The sequence below is a fragment of the Phyllobates terribilis genome, unplaced genomic scaffold, assembly GCF_046119375.1.
Source record: "Phyllobates terribilis strain yellow unplaced genomic scaffold, ASM4611937v1 Scaffold_385__1_contigs__length_1830459, whole genome shotgun sequence".
In the NCBI taxonomy this organism is placed as follows: domain Eukaryota; kingdom Metazoa; phylum Chordata; class Amphibia; order Anura; family Dendrobatidae; genus Phyllobates; species Phyllobates terribilis.
In genome coordinates, this window is record NW_027363145.1 from 234,229 (window position 1) to 251,948 (window position 17,720).

Here is a 17,720-nt window from a genome sequence, read left to right on the forward strand (position 1 = left end):
GGATCCCTGCGGATCCATTGCCATATGGCACCCCTGGATCCCATTGCCGCAAGCCGCTGAGTGGTCTTCGAGGTCTGCATTGTTTGGATGGTAGGAATAGCGCTGCATGCTGCACCTTTTTTGCCATGAAAAGCAAATGAATGCATAATGGAGCTACAGACGGAGGGCCGGAGCACAGGACAGGACCCTACAAAAAGCAGTACAGCAGAACTAAGCTGTAGCTAATCATGTGTCACCCCACACCTTTACATTCAGTAGTAATTCAGTGTGAATGCAGCTTTGAGCTATGATACAAGTACAGAATCATTTTTTACAAACTTATGCTACATTTGAAGACGTTCTGAAGATTGATGATCTGGGTAAACGGGTGAAATGGTGTATAAAGGTGAACCTATGCGTCACATGGATCAACAGCTGCAGCTCAATAACTAGCATCTATCTCTAGGCGGACATCTTCAGTGTCACATTGGACTTCCACACTACACTGGGCCTTACTATAATAGCTTTGTACCTGACATCATTACTGATGACTGCACTTTTACCGTGTCGTGTCATAAACAGACTCCCAGTGGAGCGAACATGGTCTGCACATAACACAGCTGGCCATGGGAGGAAGCGAAAGAGTATACAGACAGGACACCACAGGATGGCAGCTGATTCTGTGAGGTAAAACATTTCCCTGCCTGTTTAAAAACTTGTTTTACCTCACAAAGAATCGGCTGTGATCCCCGGCTGTAATGTCTGTATACTCTCTTGCATCCTCCCCGTCCAGGAGATGTGGTATGTTCAGACCATGTTCCTGTATGGTCAGACATTACACAGTACACAGCAGGGGCATATTTCTAAGATTATCTCAGCACAGGAACATTTTATTTAAACACATCCAATTGTGGAACTTATTATTATTCCAAGATCTATTGATTAAAATGAATTTTGTTTGTGGGAAAATCCCTTTAAATAATTGAAAGAGGGTTACAATTGCTCCTTTGAAACTTGATGCAGGTAATCTTATATGAGAGTAATGGCGTATTCACACAGCTGTGTGTCATAGATCGTGATGCACAAGCTGTTTGCGAGTCTCCTGCCCCGATCTTTGACAGCCTCATATACGTCTATTAGGCCACATTGGCAGAAATGGAAGCTGGCACGTTTAGGTGGGCTGCACTGTGGGAATGAAGAGCCTTGGGATTCCCAAACGTTTTTTATTAATATCAATGCGTTTCTGCAATGGACCAGGGCCTTTCTCAAGGTATAAAAAAAACAAGCTCTTCACTCCCGCAGCACAGCCCACCTAAATGTGCCAGCTTCCATTTTTGCCATTCCACCTCTTGAAGAACCTTTCCTCCAGCCACAGGGCAGCAGCGGCTTTCTACACCATTATAGCTGTGGTGACTGCACACAACACCTCTAGGTGAGCGCTGCCATCAATTATCCCGACCCCTTATCAGACGCTATTGCCCTATTTTGTGTGCGCTCCTGTCCTTCTCCACAGCGTCTCTATTAGGCACCTTCACACGTTCAGTAAGTTTCATCAGTGACGTGTTTCTATTATACTTTTCCTCTAATTGTTCCACTCCTGGTTTTGGCTTCCTAATACTGAGGTAAAATACTGACCAAATTACTGAATGTATGAACATGGCCTTAAGCTCTTAAGTTCGGGTCAAGAGGCCAGCAACTAATCTTAGAATCATTTTGTGCTCAGACCATGACACGCCTTAATGTGTAGAGTCACTTTCATCTTACAACTAAATAAAAACTACGTATTGTTTTAAAGGGGTATGCTACCACTTATCAATTAGGAGAAGGCATCAATATAAGTCAGTAGTATCAGATTGATAGGTGTCCAAATCCTAACACCACCAATCAGCTGTTACCAGCTCCAGCATGGAATCAATGGGGTGGCAGAGTGTTGGAACTCTACCAATCTGATCTTGGTGGTCCATCCTAAGTATAAGTGATCAATATCATAACAGTGAACACCCCTTTTAACTTTTTTTTGCAAATACTTGCTTCTCTCATCCTGAAATGCAGCATGTTTTTGGATCAAATCACATGTGGCATTTTTGTTGCATACATTTTTTCGACTAAAATTCAATTCTTACATTTAAAGGGGTTGTCTTATCCTAAAGAGGACCTGTCACCAAATTTTTCATGTTTTTTTTTTCTATTTTATCTTTCATTTGCGGAGATATTAGCAATGAAAGTATTTGGCGCCTAATGAGTTAAAAAAAATTAAGTCCAAGTAGATGTTATCAGAGTTTTCACTGGGGGTGCGAAATTCTTCTCCCTGCATGATGCTGACCAATTATAAGCAGACGACAACACTGAAAAGAAAGATGATCACATCCCCACCATAGCTTAGAGCAGATTTCTCAGTGTCTAAGATGTAAGGATACAGACCTGGTCTCCTGGGCTAACCTCCTGCATGATTAGAGCACACAACTGACTAATACCTTTCAGTTAAGGTCTCTGTGGGTGAAGGGGCAGCACAAGAGAGTTTAGTTGTGCAACATTACAAACCTTTCTAACAGCTTTCCTCCTCTTATGGCACTCTCACCTCTGCTGTACTGCGCCTATCCCAAACTGCCTGTCCAGAAATGAGAGCACAGTGTCAGTATCACACTTAGATCCGTTGTGCTCAACTTGTACTCATTCTGCAGTGAGATTAGAGCAGACTGTCATTACATTTCACCATAGAAGTAACCCAGAACACACTGCTCCTGTGTGAGGTGTAATAACAGCCTAATATCACTGCAGAAAGAATACAAGTTGCTTTAGCACAGAAGACATAAGTGTGATACTGGCACACTCCATAATCAGGAGTCAATAAAAGGGTTTGTAATGTGACACAGAGAAACTCAGCTGTGCAGCTCCTTCCTTGTCTAAGAGCTGTTATCTCTGCTTTCTAATCATGCAGAAGGTTAGACCAGGAGATCAGGACTCTCCATCATTATACATCTTAGGCTAGGTTCCCACGATGAGCTTTTGGTGAGTTTTTGATGTTGCAGAATTTCTGCACCCATTAAGATAGGTTACTTGCATTATTTCTAAAATATGCAGCGTAAAAACTCACTAAAAACTCATTGTGAGAACGTAGCTTTATACCCTAAGAAACCCGCTTTGAGCTATGGTGGGGGCGTGTTCTTCTTTTCTTTGAGTGTTGCTGCTTGCTTATGATTGGTCAGCATCATACAGGGGAAATCTGCAGCATATTTAAGGATTTCTCACAAGCCTCATTTGGGTAAATGCAAAAAGGTAAATAAAATGACCAAAATTTCCACAACAAAAGTGTAGCTATACCTGCAGCGTATTCACACCCAGACTATAAGATTATGGCCGGTCTCTGGGTGGTTGTTTTTTTTACACAGTAGTCAGAACCTACAACATTGTGGTGCCGTGCATTACATGGGCTATACTAAGGGAGCGCCTGTCAGCATAGAGCGAATACGTCCATATACCGACCAGCAGAAAGTGTAAGAGAAGAACTATAGAAGGATGGACCATAGTGGAGCATTCCGGACTGAAGCAACATAAGGAGCCAAAAGGCTTCCCCCCGGTATTCCATGCTATGTGCTCCTTATAAAGTGACATCTCTCCATAGACCCCTCTGTGAAGACCACCCCCTTATCCAGATGATAGATTCTCACTTCCACCATATATAATGCATACTGGCCATTTTTTTTTTTTTTTTCAGAAAATCACCAATTTTGGGTCGTCAGCTGTAAAAGAAGAAATGCTTTACACCAGTGCTGGGAACCTATGGCAGCGTGCAGAGGGGGCAGCAGAGCCCTCCTGGTGGGCACCATGGCCGCAGCACTAGCGCTACTGGATCGGGCCGGCGGGGGAGAACTCTGAGCCGCCGAGTGCCGGCACCAGCTCCGCTACTGCAGCTAGATGTGCGATCTCTCTCGGACGGAAACGCATCTAGCTGAAGTGTATTGCAGCGCACGAACTTGCCAGGCCCGTGAGCTGCAATACACGCTGCCGGCCAATCAGAGGCCAGCGGCTGCCGGCCAATCAGAGGCCAGCATGACGTCGGCCGGTCAATCAGAGGCCAGCGGCTTCCGGTCAGAGGCCAGCATGAATTCGGCCGGACAATCAGAGGCTAGCGGCTTCCGGACAATCAGAAGCGGCTGCCGGCCAATCAGAGGCCAGCATGACATCGGCTGGCCAATCAGTGGCCAGCGGCCGCTGGCCTCTGATTGGCCGGCAGCGTGTACTGCAGCGCGCACGGGCCTGGCTAGTACGTGCGCTGCAATACACTTCAGCTAGATGTGCCGACTACAGGAGAGGACGCTGCGCTGGAGAAGAAGGAAGGTGAGGAGGAGGGTTTATTATGTGTTTTTTTTTTTTTTTTATATATATGGGATGCACAGTGGCTGGGGGGGGGAGGGAGCATGTATACCAGGATTGAGGGGAGGGCAACATATATACCAGGGTTGAGGGGAGGGCCAGCATATATACCAGGGTTGAGGGGAGGGCCAGCATATATACCAGGATTGAGGGGAGGGCCAGCATATAAACCAGGATTGAGGGGAGGGCCAGCATATAAACCAGGATTGAGGGGAGGGCCAGCATATATACTAGGATTGAGGGGAGGGCCAGCATATATACCAGGATTGAGGGGAGGGCCAGCATATATACCAGGATTGAGGGGGGGGGCCAGCATATATACCAGGATTGAGGGGAGGGCCAGCATATATACCAGGATTGAGGGGAGGGCCAGCATATATACCAGGATTGAGGGGAGGGCCAGCATATATACCAGGATTGAGGGGGGGGCCAGCATATATACCAGGATTGAGGGGAGGGCCAGCATATATACCAGGATTGAGAGGAGGGCCAGCATATATGCCAGGATTGAGGGGAGGGCCAGCATATATACCAGGATTGAGGGGAGGGCCAGCATATATACCATGATTGAGGGGAGGGCCAGCATATATACCATGATTGAGGGGAGGGCCAGCATATATACCAGGATTGAGGGGAGGGCCAGCATATATACCAGGATTGAGGGGAGGGCAGCATATATACCAGGATTGAGGGGAGGGCCAGCATATATACCAGGATTGAGGGGAGGGCCAGCATATATACCAGGATTGAGGGGAGGGCCAGCATATATACCAGGATTGAGGGGAGGGCCAGCATATATACCAGGATTGAGGGGAGTGCCAGCATATATACCAGGATTGAGGGGAGTGCCAGCATATATACCAGGATTGATGGGAGGGCCAGCATATATACCAGGATTGAGGGTAGGGCCAGCATATATACCAGGATGTGGGTGAGCACATTCTTTATTTCTGCAGTCTCTTACCCCTGCTCCTGTCTGTGGCTGCTCTATGCTGCCCACGTCTGCTCTTTGTATCAGTTGTTTGTATCAGTAAAACCTCAATATTTAGGATAAATTGCCGTGTTGGCACTTGGTGATAAATTAGTGGGTTTTGGATTGCAGTTTGGGCACTCGGTCTCTAAAAGATTCGCCATCACTGCTTTAAACCAATCAATGTGCAAATATCAACATTTTTGAGAAAATACAATACATTTGATCAGATGTCAAAAAATATTCCAGAAAAAAAAAATTGTGATCAGAAATCATAAAGAAAAATTATCTCTTTAATACCATTTTTACCAAAAATACATTGTAAAAAAAAAAGAAGTGTAATTTTCTACAGTACAATATTTATTTCTATTTTTCTCAAAAGAATTTTCATTTTAGTCCCCCCAAAAATTGAAAATCAATGTAAAAAGTGTATTTTAATACAATAAAAAAAATCAGGGTAATTGTTCAGTTGTATTGCCAGTTTTACAGCACGACCCGTAGCGATTTACGATCCCACAGGCCGATGAGCTACAATCTTCCTGAGAAAGGATTCATCAATGTATCAGATGCTTTCTTGCATGTTTCTACATGGAGCAATACACATATGTTCCATGTCCCTTCCTCTAAGAAACCTTCAATGAGCCCTGATAGGATCTACAGAGAATAGAAAAGACGTCCTTTACAGTGTTACACACTTACTCGATACTCAGTCTAATTTCATCATTCATTTTACTTTCTGCTTATAAATGCATTCATTAAAATAATGAATATCTGCATTGAGGACAGTAGAAGAACTAGTTTGTGTTTGTTCATCAAGATGCATTATCTTGGTCTCGTCTTGGCACTGTTAACTGTTGGTAGGTAGGCAGAGTACTGGAGAGGTTGCTCCCGTCGTTCAGAGAGTTGCTCCGGTGCGGTGTTCTGTTGGTAGACTGACCGCTTTGTTGGTTTGCTATCAGGTGGTGAATCATATCGGTTATGAGATTGAGTTTATGATCCATTTGAGTTACCTACAAATGTATAAAAAAAAACTTCAAACAAAGAGAATAGCATAGATACAGACCACACTCCATACACATTTCACACTACCCATGAGCGCTGCCTGATATTGTAGCTTATCCCTAACCAAATCAATGGGGCACTGAGTTGCAATACCAGACACAGCCCATGGACAAGAGAGGCACAGTTTTGGGGAGAAATAAAGTAGATCGATCCCTTAATGCAATATTGGTTAGCCATTTAGACATTGTTGTTTTAATTGAAATCTATAGTTGGTGCGATTCGTTTCGCAGCACTCGGTCCATCGGCCACGTCAGTAATCTTTGGATGCTGGACAGGAGCCTCAAGACCTGCCTTCTACCTTCCAAGATTCCCTGCTTCTCTTCTGATTAGCTGCATCTTTATGGTTACAGCATGATGCATATGTGACATTGCATCAGGCCGGCTAATCAGTAGAACAGCAGTGGATGCCGGGATGTAGGAGGTGGTTCTCAGGGCTCCGATGCAGCCGTCACAGATTATGGATGTGGCTGATGGACTGGGTCCTGCGAATTGACTCGCACCAACTCTATTGGAAACCTTTGTCAGATTGAACTACTTAATGAACTCAGAAAGAGCTTTCTGTCCACATCCATGAAAGTAGTAGCCAACACTTAAAGGGGTTTTCTACTACTCGGACATCTCCTTCTCCATATATATATTTTTGCCCTCAGTAAAATAATAACACCTATACTCCCCTCCAGTGTTCCAGCCATGTCGGCATTGGCTCTCCTTGGAATCACGTGACATTGTTATGTCAAGTGATCCCTGCTGCCAATCAGCGCTGGCTTCACTCTTCCTGCCTCCAGTTATAGCACATACCTGTACATCCGGAGGAAGTAAGACCAGCAACATCTCTCACTTCCTCTGGATGTAAGCAAGTTGGCCAAAGGCGGGGAGAGTAAAGTCAGCACTGATTGCCCCTAGGAATCATGAGACATAATGTCATGCTGTCACGCAAGGTGTGGGAAAGACTAAGTGCAACACAAAGGGAAAACGGAAAGGGAACCCAGACTAGGGAAAGTGGGGAGTGGAGAACTCCTAGGCTGATCTAGTGTCACCCTGTCTCCACTAATGTCCCTTTATTGGTTCTTCACCAATCGCCGCACGCGTACCTCAGCCTGTCTATCCCTGGCATTAGGCTCAGGCTAGGGAACAGAAAGGATGAGCACTAGTTGATCCCCACTGAACACTAAAGACAACAATGGGGGACAAACAAGGGAAAATCGCTTAGCTTTACTCGACTCCAGACAAATGCGCACACGTTCTCTAGCACCAGAGAGGAAGAAGTACTGCTCTTGCTCAAGCCTTCACAAGGGGCAATGAATATCGCTGGCACCTCCCTCTGGCTCACAACAGGTATTTATACATCCAGGCCAGGGTGTTAATTAGCCAGAGGAAGCTAGCCCCTGGGTCCTAGAGATACATATTCTAAGAAGTTGTCTGTAAGGCCAAATGAAGAGATCTCCTGCAACCAACTGCAGGATGACTGTCTGTCACTTCTGACACACCCATGACACATGCAATCCCCAGGAGAGCCAGTGCAGACACCGCTGGAATAGTGCTGGCACTGGAGGTGAGTATAGGTGTTATTATTTTACTGGGGGACACACATATGGATTGAGATGTAGTTGTCTGAGTAATGGAAAACCCCTTTAAGCCTCCATACACAATAGACTAAGCTAATAGTCTAAGGAGACATCCAGACTCTTCCCTGACAGATGAGGTCAGAGGAGGTAAAATTCAAACTGCCTGACCCTTAATGCCCGACCCTTTTGTTATTCAGGTGATAAGCTGCTGCCAGAGCCGTTTGGCAGTGATTTTCACAGTTCTCCACTTTGAAAACACATGAACATTTAACCAAGCCAAACCTTCTCGTGTATGAGAGTTGGGAGAGGTAGTGGACGGCCGAACCAACAATCAACTTTAGTTATTGTGTGGCCACCTTAACTTGTGTGTGCAAGTCACAGATGACCACAGGTATTTAGACTCTTTGCAGTGTATGAGCAGCGCTGTAGAATTGGTGTCTGGATGCACCATTATGTATTTTACACTTTTTCAGAGAGTGAGGAATATTCTGTATGTAGTATGTGGTAATTGTCTGTATATCCTGTACTCCATGTGTGTATGTGTAAGTAGTAGCTGTGCATAATATAAATATATATGGTTTTATCTTATTTTCTTACCTTGTCCTCGACACGGTTCAATCTTGACCCAATTGTATTAGTGCCTCGATCTTTCACTTTATCTGGAAATAAATAAAAGTAAAAAAAAGTCATTTTTAAATTTACTATTAGAAATTAGCATTTTTTGGGTCCACTGGCATTCAACCAAATTTGTGAAACCGTTTACGATTTACAGTTCAGAGAATATAACATGAGAAACGATTTACCTATTCTTCCACAAAGCGATGAAATATGGCATCCTTATTCTGGACAACCTCTTAAAAAAAAGGCTTTCCCATTGTTACAAATGACGGCGTATTGCTTGGATTTGCCATCATATGGTGTCAGATTATTACCATTACTATTGTTAATTTCTCTAAAACATAGCATTTATTCCATTTCATAGTGGTAGGAAGTGGAATCTATCCAGAAAGAAACAGCGAGGGCTTCCCCAATGACTGGTCCAGTCTGTAAGAAAGGAAAAAAACACTGGTGTAATCAAAAAGTATTTTTATTGAAGAGAAATTAATCCTAAAACTTGCAAACTGTCTCTTCCAGTGCAACCTATTAGAAGTAGCAATCCTAAAAGTCAATATCAACCTTTTAACAAGCCTTGCCACATGATTTAGGATAAATGGCAAACTAGAATGTCAATTTGCAGCCATGGTGTTTCGGGGTGTTGCCCCTCAGCAGTGCAAAGCATGAGATCTGATTTAGCTGTGTGAGAGACTTCAGAAGGAAAAACTTTACCCCTTAGATCCCAGTGAGGAGAGTGAAATGCCAGAGTAAGGAGGCTTATAAACCATGCAATGGCTCCCCGGGGAGCTTATGAGCCTCCTTACACTGGCATTTTTTAGACAAATTATCTTACTTTTCCTCTAAGGATTCAATTTTCTTCCTTTTTTCTATTACTTTATCACTGTTGATGACTCCCACTGATTTGCTATAGCAATGAGATGTGCACATATATACAGTTGAAACCAGAAGTTTACATACACTATATAAAAAGACACATATGCATGTTTTTCTCAATATCTGACATGAAATAAGTATAAACCTTTCCCGTTTTAGGTCAATTAGGATTACCATCATTTTTAATATTTGCCAAATGCCAGAATAATGAGAGAGAGATAATGTTTTAAGGCATTTTTATTACTTACTGCAAAGTCAAAAGTTTACATACACTAAGATTACTATGTATTTAAACAATTCTCGACTGCCCATATGATGATGCCATGTGTTGGGAAGCTTCTAATAGTTTTTTGGGCAACATCTGAGTCAATTAGAGACACACCTGTGGATGTATTTTAATGCACACCTGAAACACACTGCTTCTATGTGTAGCATCATGGGAAAGTGTAAAGAAATCAGCCAAGATATCAGGAAGAGAATTGTAGACTTGCACAAGTCTGGCTTATCCTTAGGTACAATTTCAAGATATCTGAAGGTGCCTCGTTCATCTGTACAAACAATTATATGCAAGTACAAACAAGATTGGAATGTCCAGCCATCATACCACTCAGGAAAGAGACGGGTTCTGTGTCCCAGAGATGAACGTGCTTTGGTCCGACATGTGCATATCAACCCCAGGACAAAAGCAAAAGACCTTGTGAAGAGGATGGCAGAAGCTAGTAAGATTGTCAGAGTGACAATTCACAGTGAAACGAGTACTGTATCAACATGGGCTGAAAGACCACTCTGCCAGGAAGAAGCCATTACTCCAAAAGAAACATAAAAAAGCCAGATTAATGTTTGCAAATGCACACAGGAACTCAGACCTTAATTTTTGGAGACATGTCCTGTGGTCTGATGAAACTAGAATTGAACTTTTTGTGCATAATGACCATCGTTAAGTTTAGAGGAAAAAGGGAGAAGCTTAGAAGCCTAAGAACACCATTCCAACTGTGAAACACGGGGGCGGCAGCATCATGTTGTGGGGTTGCTTTGCTGCAAGAGGGACTTGGTGCACATCACAAAATAGATGGCTTCATGAGAAAAGAAGATTATGTGGCAATACTGAAGGAACATCTCAAGATATCAGCCAGGAAGTTAAAGCTTGAGCAGAAATAGGTCCTCCAAATGGACAATGACCCGAAGCATACTGCCAAAATGGTAACAAAGTGGCTTAACCCCTTCATGACAAAACCAATTTTTTTTAAATCTGACCAGTGTCACTTTATATAGTAATAACTCTGGAATGCTTCAACATATCCCATAGCTTTCGAGACTATTATAAAGTATCATGCATCACAAAAAACAATGGTAAATTTAGGCTGATATGGTTTGCGTTTATTTATAAAAATATCAGAAACTTGGCAAAAATGTTTTAAAAATTGCACTTTTCAAACTTTGATTGATTATGCCTTTAATCCCAATAGTCATACCACACAAAAACAGTACTAAATAACATTTCCCTCATGTCTGCTTTACATCAGCACCATTTGTAAAATGTTGTTTTATTTTGTTAGCATTTTAGAAGATTTAAAAATGTAGCAGTTATTTTTCATTTTTTTCAAGGAAATTTACAAAACTTATTTTTATAGGGACCTGTTCAGTTTTGAAGTGACTTTGAGGCTGCGTGCCCACTGTGCGTTTTTCAAGCGTTTTTGCTGCGGAATTTTCGAAGCGAAAACGCTTAAACGCTTGGTAATGCGTGCCCCATGGTCCTCACTGATAACCCGCATGTGCTGTGTGTTGGTATATGCAACAGTTGTGGACTTTTGTTTGTGTGAAGGAGGACTTTATGCTGATCTGACAGTAGATGGCGATGTTGTGTAAAGTTTCCTTGTTTACTGTATTGTGAAAGAAAAAAAGTCTCTCTTGTATTTTCTATTTTGTTCTTACTTCCTGATGCAGTACTGTGTGACTGTGCGTTTTTTCCTTTACCTCATGTTCTGAGAAGTAAAAGCTTGTTATCCCATGTAATCTGCTTTGTGAAGTTTTATACTGCAACTGTGGGTATCCAGAAGCTGTGCAACACTGTGCACATGCAGCGGAAATTTACGCTGTGGATTATCATTGCGGAAAAATCTGAAGCATACCCATTAATTTTGGATAAATTTTGGACTGAAGGCATCAAAACTATGAATTAACACATGTGGAATTATATACTTAACAAAAAAGTGTGAAACAACTGAAAATATGTCTTATATTCTAGGTTCTTCAAAGTAGCCACCTTTTGCTTTGATGACTGCTTTGCACACTCTTGGCATTCTCTTGATGAGCTTTAAGAAGTAGTCATCGGAAATGGTTTTCACTTCACAGGTGTGCCCTGTCAGGTTTAATAAGTGGGATTTCTTGCCTTATAAATTAGGTTGGGAGCATCAGTTGTGCAGAAGTCAGGTGGATACACAGCTGAGAGTCCTACTGAATAGACTGTTAGAATTTGTATTATGGCAAGAAAAAAGCAGCTAAGTAAAGAAAAACGAGTGGCCATCATTACTTTAAGAAATAAATGTCAGTCAGTCCGAAAAATTGGGCAAACTTTGAAAGTGTCCCCAAGTGAAGTTGCAAAAACCATCAAGCGCTACAAAGAAACTGTCTCACATGAGGACCGCCCCAAGAAAGGAAGACCAAGAGTCACCTCTGCTTCTGAGGATAAGTTTATCCGAGTCACCAGCCTCAGAAATCGTAGGTTAACAGCAGCTCAGATTAGAGACCAGGTCAATGCCACACAGAGTTCTAGCAGAAAGAGAGGAGGACATTGAGTTTAGCGATAAAAAACATAATTTTTATTAATTCAATTTCTTAAAAACTTGCATACATAATTTAACATACAGTTTAAGATGTAAAGATGGGTACCCAGTGAGGGCTGAAGTGCCCAGTCACACAGCACATACACAGGTCGCAGAGATCAGCTGCATTTATTGGACAAAAATGGGGCAGTACTTATACCAGGCACTTTGCAGAGAGAAAAAAAAGGGGAAGGGGGGGGTTAAACATATATTGGTAGTCCATACAATATTACGTGCAGAGGTCCATGTAATAATCTCCCCAATGAATCATAAAGTGCAGGTGTCTTGCGCAAAGAAAAATAAATAATAGTAGTAATCCATTCAATGTTCCATGCAAAAGCTCTATGCAATAGATTACAAGGTAGATTGTATAATCACAGTCCCTGCAATAATGTGCCACTAATGACAGGTGAGATACCTATACATGGGAGCCCTCAGTAAAGAATGTATTAGGCATGCCATAAAAGCATGAATATAAGAGGAGCTTCCCCAAAAAGTAGAGAGTCAGAGAAACAGTCAGAAACAATGCATACCCATGTGTGTGCAGCCCGCACCAGGTCGTCAGCCTATCCCCGAACCCACGCTCTCGCCGTATGGCTTCCTCAGAGTTCTAGCAGCAGAAACATCTCTACAACAACTGTTAAGAGGAGACTTTGTGCAGCAGGCCTTCATGGTAAAATAGCTGCTAGGAAACCACTGCTAAGGACAGGCAACAAGCAGAAGAGACTTGTTTGGGCTAAAGAACACAAGGAATGGACATTAGACCAGGGGAAATCTGTGCTTTGGTCTGATGAGTCCAAATTTGAGATCTTTGGTTCCAACCACCGTGTCTTTGTGCGACGCAGAAAAGGTGAACGGATGGACTCTACATGCCTGGTTCCCACCGTGAAGCATGGAGGAGGAGGTGTGATGGTGTGGGGGTGCTTTGCTGGTGACACTGTTGGGGATTTATTAAAAACTGAAGGCATACTGAAACAGCATGGCTACCACAGCATCTTGCAGCGGCATGCTATTCCATCCGGTTTGCGTTCAGTTGGACCATCATTTATTTTTGAACAAGACAATGACCCCAAACACACCTCCAGGCTGTGTAAGGGCTATTTGACCAAACTGAGAGTGATGGGGTGCTACGCCAGATGACCTGGCCTCCACAGTCACCAGACCTGAACCCAATCGAGATGGTTTGGGGTGAGCTGGACTGCAGAGTGAAGGCAAAAGGGCCAACAAGTGCTAAGCATCTCTTGGAACTCCTTCAAGATTGTTGGAAGACCATTTCCGGTGACTACCTCTTGAAGCTCATCAAGAGAATGCCAAAAGTGTGCAAATCAGTTATCAAAGCTAAAGGTGGCTACTTTGAAGAACCTAGAATATAAGACATATTTTCAGTTGTTTCCCAAATTTTTTGTGTTAAGTATATAATTCCACCTGTGTTAATTCATAGTTTTGATGCCTTCAGTGTGAATGTACAATTTTCATAGTCATGAAAATACAGAACAATCTTTAAATGAGAAGGTGTGTCCAAACTTTTGGTCTGTACTGTATATATGTATATATATTATTTAGAATCATTTATTTTTATTTCAGACATGTAGTTCATACACATTCTAAAATATGTAGATCTATATTCTTTCTATTTGAACAAAGGAAATGTTTGATGCCTAAAAGGAGTTTTCATAAGTGATCTCTTGAGCAGCTCAGAGCTATGCAGTCTCCTTACTTCCTGATTTCTGGCAGGACGGGCTCTTCTCCCAGAGTGATAGCTCTGATGAGCAAGCACACAGCCACAGACAGTGAGAGCCTAGATACTGGGTGCAGGAATTGTGATTCTACAGGATGGATAAGAGCATCTCGTCAAAAGCCTAAAGGGAGAAGGCAGGGAGCAGCTAACTGGTGTATAGAAATGAATGGGCTGGACAGAGATAACGGTATGTTAGGAATTAACTTTTCTCCTGGAATGTGACTACTGCACACTCTCCAGCCACTAGTAGACCTTGGTAAACTCCAAGGAAATGAGCTTTACACTATGTAAGATAAAAGCTCTCATTGCAGGAGAATGACAGCAGATAGAAAAAGCAAGTCAGTGGCAAACTTGTGTATTTTCATGCTGTTTAACTAATTAAAGCAACTTAGTAATTTGAGAATACCTGTTTATTGACAAAGGTGTTATGAGACTTAATGAGGTTGTCTGGTTTAGAAACCACTTGCACATACTTGGGGCACTATACAGGTTAATAGTGGGGATTCTCCGTTGTAAACCTGAACCCATTTTATGCAGACTAGAGAGCAGTTACATGGAGTCATTCCCACTTTGAAGGTCCCAGTACTTCATTCATTACATAGCTTATTGATTTCACTGGATACTGTGCAGTACCTCCTGTTTCCTTTGGTGGCAGTGCAGGAGAATTAAATGCTTGTTGCCAGATTTTTCAACAAATGGCTTATCGCTGAGATTGCCAGCAACAGATCATCCTTTAGTCAGCATATTGGGGCCCTTCTAACAAAAAGACATTAACTAATGCAGACATTCCTTTTAAGTACAGAGCATATGTCAGTATACTATCTGCAAAGTAAAAAATAAATAAATTCTTAAGTGCTTAAAAGGAACGTGTCCTCTGTTGTTTAACCCCTATCTGCCCTACATGTATAGTGCATGTTGGGTGCGAGTGTGTGGAGTGGACTCTGCAACTCCACCCACAATATACCTGCAGATTCCAGCTGTGTTATACTGCCGGTATTTGTCTGTAAAAGCCGCTATTAGAGCAGCTCTGGTTGCTGCTGTTAACCCCTTAGATGCTGCAGTAAATCCCTGACCGTGGTAGTTAAGGTGCGATGTCCCAGAGGTTCACCATTTTGGATGCCCATGGGATGTTGCCTTCCACCCCCCTTCACTAAGTGAAAGTGCTGCTTATGGATTTCAGTGGCAACCATGAGCCTGCTGACCGCCCCCATGGCTGCCATGTTGGTACATGAAAAAGTGGGATTGAAACATCGTATATAACCCAAAAAATGTTATTAATGAAAACCTTAGCAATTAACAGGCCCTCATAAAGCTCTATCCACCGAATCTCTGAAATATTTTCACCATCAAAATAAAACTATACAAGTTTGATATCTGGTTTTTCAAGTTTGCTCGACATGAAGAATCATGTTCACAGGTCATTTTCACTGCACAATGAAACCTTAGAAACAAAACCCAAAAACAATGAAAAACGCAATCCCATTTAACTTCGCTTGGAATTTTTGTTCCAGTTTTCCAGTATATTGTAGGGTAAAAAAAACAGCCCTCATACAGCTATGTCACACGAAAGGGGAGAAAGAAGGCGAGGAACAAAGAAAAAGCCCAAAAACTAAAACTGTCCATGGTGAGAAGGGATTACATTAAATTTACTTTAAATGTCATTTTTTTTAGATTTTCACTTTTTAACATCACAATAAAAAAAAAACAATCCTGAAGTCTTACAATTTTCACACTGGCCACTAGTCCTAAGAATAGACTCATTGTGAAGGAAGGGTGAGGAGGTGAGCTGTGACTATCATTTATTGTGAATGGTGGCTACTTTATCTGCTTTATATAGAGGTGTCATCTTTCATTGTCATTTTCAGTCATGATAATAAAACTGATGAAAAATCTTCTGCATACAACAGGAAATATGAAACTAATTTTGGCCAGGGTGATAATTGCAGGATCTGTGGGTGTGTTTTTTTAGTTTAGATGGTTACTATAGTGAAAAAAAAGTAAAAAAAAATAATAAATTTTATGTTAAAAGGTAATTTAAACAATTGGTTATTGTTTGATAACACATTCTCTTTAACTGCTCTTCTCTAATAAGATGGCAATATTGCACCGCTGCAAAAATAGGAAGAAGTAGTTTGTCAATTTTAAAGCAGCTTCTTGGAAACTAATGACTTAGTCATTGATATAACAAATTATTATAAATTAATTCAAAGGCCACAACCGATATGGCTGCACTTCCTATTATCACTTTTGGAAAGACAGACAGTGGATAATGATTATTTCTATTATATATGATCTACGGTATATTCTGATTTGCTAAAAGTGAGATAAGTGACAAGTCTATTGGAAGTAGCAATCCTAAAAGTCAATATCGACCCTTTAACGAGCCTTGTCACATGACTTGGGATAAAAGCCAAACCAGAATCTCAATTTGCAGCCACGGTGTTTCAGGGTATTGCTCCTCGTCAGTACAAAGCATGAGATCCGATTTGACTGTATGAGAGGCTTCTCACTGGGATATAAAGGGTCATTTTTCTCCTTGTGGAGATTGACATGCCTGGCATGCCAGTGTATATATAGATACTCGGCACTCAAATATTCATAATGATAATGCAATTCTTTATTTCATAAAGAAATCCCAAAATTCAATGTAACGTTTCAGCCTTATGCAAAAGGCCTTTTTCAAACACTGAGACATAAATGAAACAGATAAAGAAATCAATATTACAAAATTAACACCACAATAGAATTTTTTATTTTAATTTTTTTATTATAAGAAAATAACATCCTGTTGTATTGTTGAAATCACTTGAGATTTATTTAAATATAAAGACATTATTATATAATGTCAAATTAATGTGGGAATTCACTTACTTCATTCAAAATAAATTACAATATGACCAATTACATTTCAATATCTCATATACAGTTGAAACCAGAAGTTTCCATACACTATATAAAAAGACATACAGTATATGCATGTTTCTCTCCATATCTGACATGAAATCAGAATAAACCTTTCCCGTTTTAGGTCAATTAGGATTACCATCATTTGTAATATTTGCCAAATGCCAGAATAATGAGAGAGCGAGAATGCAGTAAGTAATAAAAATGCTTAAAACAAAGTCAAAACTTTCCATCCATTTCATTAGTATTTGGTACCATTGTCCTTAAAGTGAATGACTTGGGTGAAACATTTGGGATTTCCTCCCACAAGCTTCTCACAATATAAGGCTATGTGCCCACGCTGCGGAAATGAAGCAGAAAATTTCTGCTTCATTTCCGCATGTCCTCTCCCGGAAAAACGCATGCGGAATTCCACGCGCGTTTATCCTGCGTTTATTGCGCGTTTTCCACATGAGGAATTCCACGCACGTTTATCCTGGGTTTTTTATTGCATTGCAAAGGCAATTCCGCTTGCGGAAACGCAAAATTAATTGACATGCTGTGGATTATTGCGCGCATCAAAAACGCTGTGGAAAAATCCGCAGCATGGGCATAGAACTTGCGGATTCCCCTTGGGGACCATGGGGGGCAGATTACCTAGCGTTTCACAAGCGTTTACCCTGAGGAAAGTCCGCAGCATATACGCTTGTAAAACGCTACGTGGGCACATACTCTTAGGTCGGAATTTGGGCCCATTTCTCCTGACACAACTGGTGTAACTGATCCAGGTTTGTAGGTCGTCTTGCTCGCACCGGCCTTTTCAGCTTTGCCCATACATT